The following is an 8,394-nucleotide window of genomic DNA, read 5'->3' as shown; positions in this document are numbered from 1 at the left end:
ATGGATTAATTTTAAAAGCAGAAGTCTATGTCGTTCCGTCTCAGGACGGGAACCAAATCATGTATCAGTCCCATGATGGGCATGGGCACCAGGGAATAGAGACCAGTGTTGTATTTGCTTATTTCTGCAATGTCTCATTTATTTTAATTAACTATATTTGCTTGATCAGACATTAAGTACAAGATTTTTTGATGTTCCATTTCGATATAGTCTGCTATCATGTTGGTTATGTAAAATATTCCCTGGTATTACGAAGTTTGATTTTCATTATGAATTTGTTTTTCTGCATTGGTGCTTTTATTGATTTTGATTTACTACATTATCTGAAAGAGCTCATTGCTTAAGTGTATGTTGTGCTTTATTTGAGCCTGCATGGTCATGTACTCACCGCACAGAGATTGGTCTTCGATTATGTGATCCAACACAATTCACGTTCAGGATCAAGAGGAGGGACTGTGTATGGATGGGCAGGTGAAAATGATGAATTTATGATGGATTCACAAAGACTGGAGAATAATCGAGGCATGCTGGGAAATGAAGCAACCCTTACCCAAAGTGACTGCGCTAATAAACATGCTGCCGAATCCAGACAGGCAGCAGCTACCAGCAGAGTCTACAATCGACCTGGGAGCTGCAGACTTCACAGTACACACCCGGATTTGGGTTTGAACAGAGTTGACCGGAATGCCCTCCTCAGGGGTATCGGAAACATCGGAAAGATCAGGCCTCACACCCTCATTTGTACACTCAGCACCACCAGGAATGGATGTCTAAGGCTCCCACTACCATTGACATGCCAATGGCTGATTGGATCAGGGCAATTGAGCCCTAATCAATCTTTTGGAGGACATTGAAGAATCTCCCAAAAGACCATAAGACATAGGAGTGGAAGTAAGGCCATTCGGCCCATTGAGTCCACTCCGCCATTCAATCATGGCTGATGGGCATTTCAACTCCACTTACCCACATTCTCCCCGTAGCCCTTAATTCCTTGCGACATTAAGAATTTATCAATCTCTGCCTTGAAGACATTTAGCGTCCCGGCCTCCACTGCACTCTGCGGCAATGAATTCCACAGGCCCACCACTCTCTGGCTGAAGAAATGTCTCCGCATTTCTGTACTGAATTTACCCCCTCTAATTCTAAGGCTGTGTCCACGGGTCCTAGTCTCCTCGCCTAACGGAAACAATTTCCTAGTGTCCACTCTTTCCAAGCCATGTATTATCTTGTAACTTTCTATTAAATCTCCTCTTAATCTTCTAAACTCCAATGAATACAATCCCAGGATCTTCAGCCGTTCCTCATATGTTAGATCTACCATTCCAGGGATCATCCGTGTGAATCTCCGCTGGACACGTTCCAGTGCCAGTATGTCCCTCCTGAGGTGTGGGGACCAAAACTGGACACAGTACTCCAAATGGGGCCTAACCAGAACTTTATAAAGTCTCAGTAGCACATCGCTGCTTTTATATTCCAACCCTCTTGAGATAAATGACAACATTGCATTTGCTTTCTTAATCACGGACTCAACCTCCATGTTTACCTTTAGAGAATTCTCGACTAGCACTCCCAGATCCCTTTGTACTTTGACTTCATGAATTTTCTCACTGTTTAGAAAGTAGTCTATGCTTTTATTCTTTTTTCCAAAGTGCAAGACCTCGCATTTGCTCACGTTGAATTCCATCAGCCATTTTCTGGACCACTCTTCCAAACTATCTAGATCCTTCTGCAGCCTCCCCACTTCCTCAGTACTACCTGCCTGTCCACCTAACTTTGTATCATCAGCAAACTTCACTAGAATGCCCCCAGTCCCTTCATCCAAATCATTAATATATAATGTGAACAGCTGTGGCTCCAACACTGAACCCTGCGGGACACCGCTTGTCACCGGCTGCCATTCTGAAAAAGAACCTTTTATCCCAACTCTCTGCCTTCTGTCAGACAGCCGATCCTCAATCCATGCCAGTAGCTCACATCGAACACCATGGGCCCTCACCTTGCTCAGCAGCCTCCCGTGTGGCACCTTATCAAAGGCCTTTTGAAAGTCTAGATAGACCACATCCACTGGGTTTCCCTGGTCTAACCTACTTGTCACCTCTTCAAAGAATTCCAACAGGTTTGCCAGACACAACCTCCCCTTACTAAATCCATGTTGACTTGTTCTAATCAGACTCTGGTCTTCCAAGAATTTAGAAACCTCATCCTTAATGATGGATTCTAGAATTTTACCTACAACTGAGGTTAGGCTAATTGGCCTATAATTTTCCATCTTTTGTCTTGATCCTTTCTTGAACAAGGGGGTTACAACAGCGATCTTCCAATCATCCGGGACTTTCCCTGACTCCAGTGACTTTTGAAAGACCTCAACCAATGCCTCCACTATTTACTCAGCCACCTCCCTCAGAACTCTAGGATGTATCCCATTGGGGCCAGGAGATTTATCAATTTTAAGACCTTTTATCTTTTCTAGCACTTTCTCTTTTGTAATGGCAACCTTACTCAACTCAGCCCCCTGACTCCCTTTAATTGTTGGGATATTACTCATGTCTTCCACTGTGAAGATTGATGCAAAGTACTTGTTAAGTTCTCCTGCTATTTCCTTATCTCCCATCACTAGCCTTCCAGCATCAGTTTGAAATGGCCCAATGTCTACTTTTGCCTGTCGTTTGTTTCTTATGTATTGAAAGAAACTTTTACTATCATTTCTAATATTACTGGCTAGCCTACCTTCATATTTGATTCTCCCCTTCCTTATTTCTCTCTTTGTTATCCTCTGTTTGTTTCTGTAGCCTTCCCAATCTTCTGATTTCCCATTGCTCTTGGCCACTTTATAGGATCTCTCTTTTTCTTTAATACATTTCCTGACTTCCGTTGTCAGCCATGGCTGCCTAATCCCTCCCCGGATAATCTTTCTTTTCTTGGGGATGAACCTCTGTACAGCGTCCTCAATTATACCCACAAACTCCTGCCATTTTTGCTCTACTGTCTTCCCCGCTAGGCTCTGCTTCCAGACTATTTTTGTCAGTTCCTCTCTCATGCCCTCATAATTACCTTTGTTTAACAGTAAAACCACTACATCCGATTTTGCCTTCTCTCTTTCAAGGAGTGCAAGCAGCGGCTGAGTTTAGATGAACCCGGAAGAATACAGCTAAGGTAAGACAGTTTGTTTTAAAATTACTTACCGGTAGCGGGCAGCGGTGGTTTTTTTTTGTCGCTCTCTTCTCAGAAAGAGCGGGAAAAGTAGGGGAAAGTGACGACGACCATAGGGGCAGCCGGGAAGGAAAGCAGTGAGTATAAAAATCAGGAAGGTGGCTGAACCCGAGAATCTACAACTGTAGTGTCTCCCACCCACCCTCCTCCTCTAACCTCATTGAGTACTCTGTGTTTTTAAGGTAAGGATTTTCAATTTGTTTACCAGTGACTGTTTAAAAATTTACTTTTTCTGTTTATCATTAATTGCTTTTTAGGAAAAGTCTATAGCAGAGAGGTATCAGAAAGAATTTTAACTCAAACCTGTACAAAGTAACAAAGTAATTAACTAAGCAGAGATGGCTGGGCAGGTGATGGTGCTGTAGCTGTATGATGTGGGAGCTGGCTGATCCCATTGTGAATGGCGGTGACCACATCTGCAGCAAGTGTTGGTTGCTGGAAGAACTCCGGATCAGAGTTGATGATCTGGAATCTGAGCTTCAAACACTGCGGCACATCCGGGAGGCGGAGAGTTACCTGGACGCTTTGTTTCAGGAGGCAGTCACTCCTGGGAGATTAAGTAATTCACATTCAGTTAGTGATCAGGGACATCAGAGTGTGACTGTATGTGAGGCAGGTAGGGGAAACCTGAGTTCAGGAGTGCAGGAGCCTCAGCCCTTGACCTTGTCCAACAGGTACGAGATTCTTGCTCCCTGTTCGGATGAGGAAAAGGGCTCTGGACAGGATGAGCCAGCTGACCACAGCACCATGGTACAGAAGGCCATTCAAGAGGGGGGAGGAAAAAGACAAGTAGTGGTTATAGGGGATTCTATAATTAGGGAGACAGATAGTATCCCATGCAAGCCGAATCGGGAGTCTCGCATGGTGTGTTGCCTGCCCGGTGCCAGGGTGCGGGACATCTCTGACCGGCTTGAAAGGATATTGGAATGGGAGGGGGAGGATCCAGTTGTTGTGGTCCACGTTGGGACTAACAACGTAGGCAAAGCTAGGGTGGAGGACCTGTTTGGGGATTATCCAGCACTAGGAAGGAAATTGAAGTACAGGTCCTCAAGGTTCATAATCTCCAGATTACTGCCTGAGCCACGTGCCAATTGGCATAGGGATAAGAAAATTAGGGAAGTAAACATGTGGCTAAGGGATTGGTGTGAGAAAGAGGGATTCCATTTCAAGGGGTATTTGCATCAGTTTTGGAACTGGGGGGATCTGTACCGAAGGGATGGTCTCCACCTGAACCGATCAGGTACCAATGTTCTAGTGAAGAGGATAAATAGGGTGGTCAGTAGGACTTTAAACTTCTGAGTTGGGGGGAAGGGAAAGTGAAAGCGACAGGGAGTATGGAGTTAAATGGAAAGATAAGCAACAGGATAGCATATGTGCAGGCGGATTTAAACTCGAGGCAGACTGGGAATGCAGCAAAAAGGAAGGATAACTTAGGCCATCTTATGACTTCCAATATCTCTAATGATAAAGTTAGCATTAAGGCACTTTACCTGAATGTTCATAGCATTCATAACAAAGCAGATGAACTAATGGCACAGATCATAGTGAATGATTATGATGTAGTAGGCATCACAGGGACGTGGTTACAGGGGGTTCAGGACTGGTAGTTAAACCTCCAAGGTTTTTCAACTTATCGAAAAGACAGAGAGGTGGGCAGAGGTGGTGGGGTTGCCTTGTTAGTTAAGGACAAAATTAAATCTATGGCACTGAATGACATAGCATCGGATGATGTGTAGTCTGTGTGGGTGGAAAAAGGGCATGAACAACTACAGAGTGTACAAACTGCTGCAATACCACTCAAGGCAGCGGTAACCTGAGACCAACCACTGAAAAGAGAAGACACCCCTAAGACTAACAAGACAGAAGACCAGGAAATCATCGCCACATGGATCAAGGTGAAGATCTAGTGTGGTGGAGTATGATCATCCAGAATTACAGTAAAGCACAAAACAGAGTTATAGGGTCAATTGTTAGTTGATACTGTATTTTATTATTTTAATATTTATTGTTTTAAATAAACAAACATTACCCTTTATTATTATTGAGTCTTGTTGCAGTTTCTTTGCTTGATATAAGAGTCAAAACACACTGCATGCCAGGCGCAACACAACCATCCTTTTCTATGGAACCACTTCAATATCTCCTGAGAATTGAAAGATTATGGTCAATGCCTCTATCTTTCCTTCTCTCAGTAACTCATGTACATGCAGTCCAAGGTACAAGTCCTATTGGGGGAATAGTGTACTGGATTAAAAAGGGTTAACTGAACCTGTTTGTTTTGTGACTGTAATTAATGTCAAACTCCATGGATGACAATTGTGTCCCAGGAGGGTTTCCCTCTTCTATTAATTACAAATTCCTTACAATTTAAAAACCCATAGTATCAGTGACAGCATCACCTCCAGCATCACTCCCAGCACTAACAGGGACCGGCAGCTCCAGAGACTGGGAGCTCGGGAGAAGAGAGATTCACATCTGAGAACAATAGATTGGAATGTTACAACCATGGGTTGGAATCTGAATACAGAAGATCGGAATTTTACAACAATGGACAGGAGTGTCTCAGCAACAATTGATTATATCTCTGCAAATTACCACTTGATATCTTTAACAACCCGGATCAATTATATAGTCCTAGTTATTCAACACATTTATTATCCCACCCTTGTTATTATTGGTGTTCCTGGTAAGTCTCTAGCCCTTAATGTGAAAAACTGTCTGTAACTGTAATGCTTTTCCTTCCAGTTACTCTGCCCTCCTTGTTGCTGTTACTGTTGTTCTGGCTGAGCCTCTATGTCCCTACTCCCATTAGATCAGTAAATGGCATTTCACTGTATTAATTATCTTGTCATTTCCAGCTGGGAAGACCATAGCCATTGCCTTTGGTTCCTACTTTAAATTTTAATCCCTATCCATTGACTCTGTTAGAAATAAAATCAATAAAATTTAGATGACACCACCAAAACTGGAAACAAGATAATTTATTACGAACTTGCAAGCACGGGCCTCAATTGCATAAGCAAATGAAGCAAATTAGAACTTAGGTTAGTGTCCAGTTATACCCTTTGAGCTGAGTAAGGTCATCTCTCCAGACTCTGAATTACCCAATCTCTCTTACTATTTCACCTCTGCCCATCTATGCTCCACGCCCATTGCCCCCTTCTTTTCAAGTTTGCAATTTCCCCCTTGCCCGTGCTGTCATGAGGCTAAACTCTTATCTCCATGTTCCCCTTTGTAACTTCTTTCATTATCCACAGGTACATTCCATTCTTGTAAATATATCTTGACAACGTATCTTTTTCGTGCTTCACTTATATGTTTCAGTAATCTTAACTTTTTGCTGAAACTGTTGTTTTAAACATTATGTTAAAAGGAATTATTTACTTTAATAAATCTACATTAATGTTAGTACTTAATTATCCATAATAATGCAGTGAAAAGTAGAGATACTCTTCCCTAAATACCTGCAGAGTTAATAGTTCTCTTGCTGTACCCCTTTTCTGTCTGCTTTTTCTATATCAGCAAAAACAACACTTTACCCCATTTCAAACAACTCTAACCACATCCTTGGCCAAGTCATGAGAATCAGTGAGATTGTTCAGGATCTTACCGATCCATTTGACCCTGAGCTGGGTCAATATCGTGTTTGTTCCTGGCACTGAGTCAGGTGGCACCTGTTCCCAAAATGTGTCTCATCACAGGGAGCTTTTCAGGCAACTCACCTTCCAGGTCCCCATCCTGACTGACATTACCCACACACCCCCATCCCCTCGACATCAGGGATATAAAAGTACACTCTCACAAAACTGGCTGCCAAATAAATGGAGTTTGTTTGAAAGCAGGAGATGTTTAGAATGTGTCTTGCTTTGTTTCTGCAACGTGTTGCTCAAATATGATTAATTTGCCTGGTCAATGTCCGGTCATAGATGTATAATTTGTTTCACTATTAGCATGTCAATATACTCCCATCTTCCAAGTGACCTTTGACCCTTCTTGCCCCTCAATTTGTTTACACTGCCCCATGACAAAATCTGTTTGCTTTCTATCATCTTTTTTTTCCCTTCTTGCCCTTACTGTGCAACTGTACAACTGTAAAGATTTTAACCAGATTAAAACAGATATAACTTCTGATCTTTGCTATCATGTCATTGATAGCCTTAGGTCAATTACCATAACACACCAAGTTGGCAGAGCTCATCGAAAGGGACTTTCAGTTGGATTAGCTCCACAACCACATGAGCATAATGAGCGTTTTCAAATATCTCACAGTCTTGGTTACATTTCCCACAATAATTACAACATTGTGAGACTGAGCAAAGGGCAGTGGTCAGTTGTCACATTCACAATGGAACACCCAACCTCAAGCTGCAGTCCTCAACCTTGTCCCTTAACTGCAACCTATCGCTGCCTTTCCCTCAGGATTTATGTTTAGTATCTTACAAACCATTATTTTATACACAGTTTGCCACTAGTTTCTGTGTTGTATTGAGTAAAGCTCTGTATCTACTCAATCAGGTGATTAATTTGTTACCTAACTGTCCTTTCCATGGTAATACTCTGGTTTTGAAATCCAATTCTTTTTGCTGTTTATTTATTCAAATGACCAGTTGGTGAGACTCCGATTCACTTGTCCCTCTTCATGACTGTTTTGGCTGTTCCAGTCTGCAGGTGTCACTGGTTAATAGGCAAATCCATGTTCTATCAACTCTGAAATAAAGGATCTTTACATCCTCTGAATTAATCTTTTCCAGCATTTACCCCATCACATGATTTGTACAAAATTGTAACTAATGTTCAGTTGAGCATATCCACCCCACTTCTCTGGCTATATTACACATAGAATCTAATTTTATAGTGAACAATATGCTCCCCGGTTCCAATAGTGCAATAACAAAATATATCCTACACTGAGGTACAGTGAATGATGAGCAGTTTGAGATGTTTTGCCATCTATGACTCTTTCAAAACCTCTCCATTTACCACAGAATTGAGAAAACATTCCCAGAGTTGTATTGAGTTCACTCAAAACAGTTCCTGAGACTTCAGAGAAATGAACCATTCTGCCAATATTAATGGAAATTTATAAAATGAATGATCTAAAACACAATACTGAAGGTGCTGGAAATGTGAAATAAGAACAGACAAGGCTGGGAGCGCTGATGGAACAGCATCAACCTGAAATGT

The sequence above is a fragment of the Hemiscyllium ocellatum genome, chromosome 12 (assembly GCF_020745735.1).
Source record: "Hemiscyllium ocellatum isolate sHemOce1 chromosome 12, sHemOce1.pat.X.cur, whole genome shotgun sequence".
NCBI lineage: Eukaryota > Metazoa > Chordata > Chondrichthyes > Orectolobiformes > Hemiscylliidae > Hemiscyllium > Hemiscyllium ocellatum.
Note: the sequence above shows the minus strand (reverse complement) of the source record.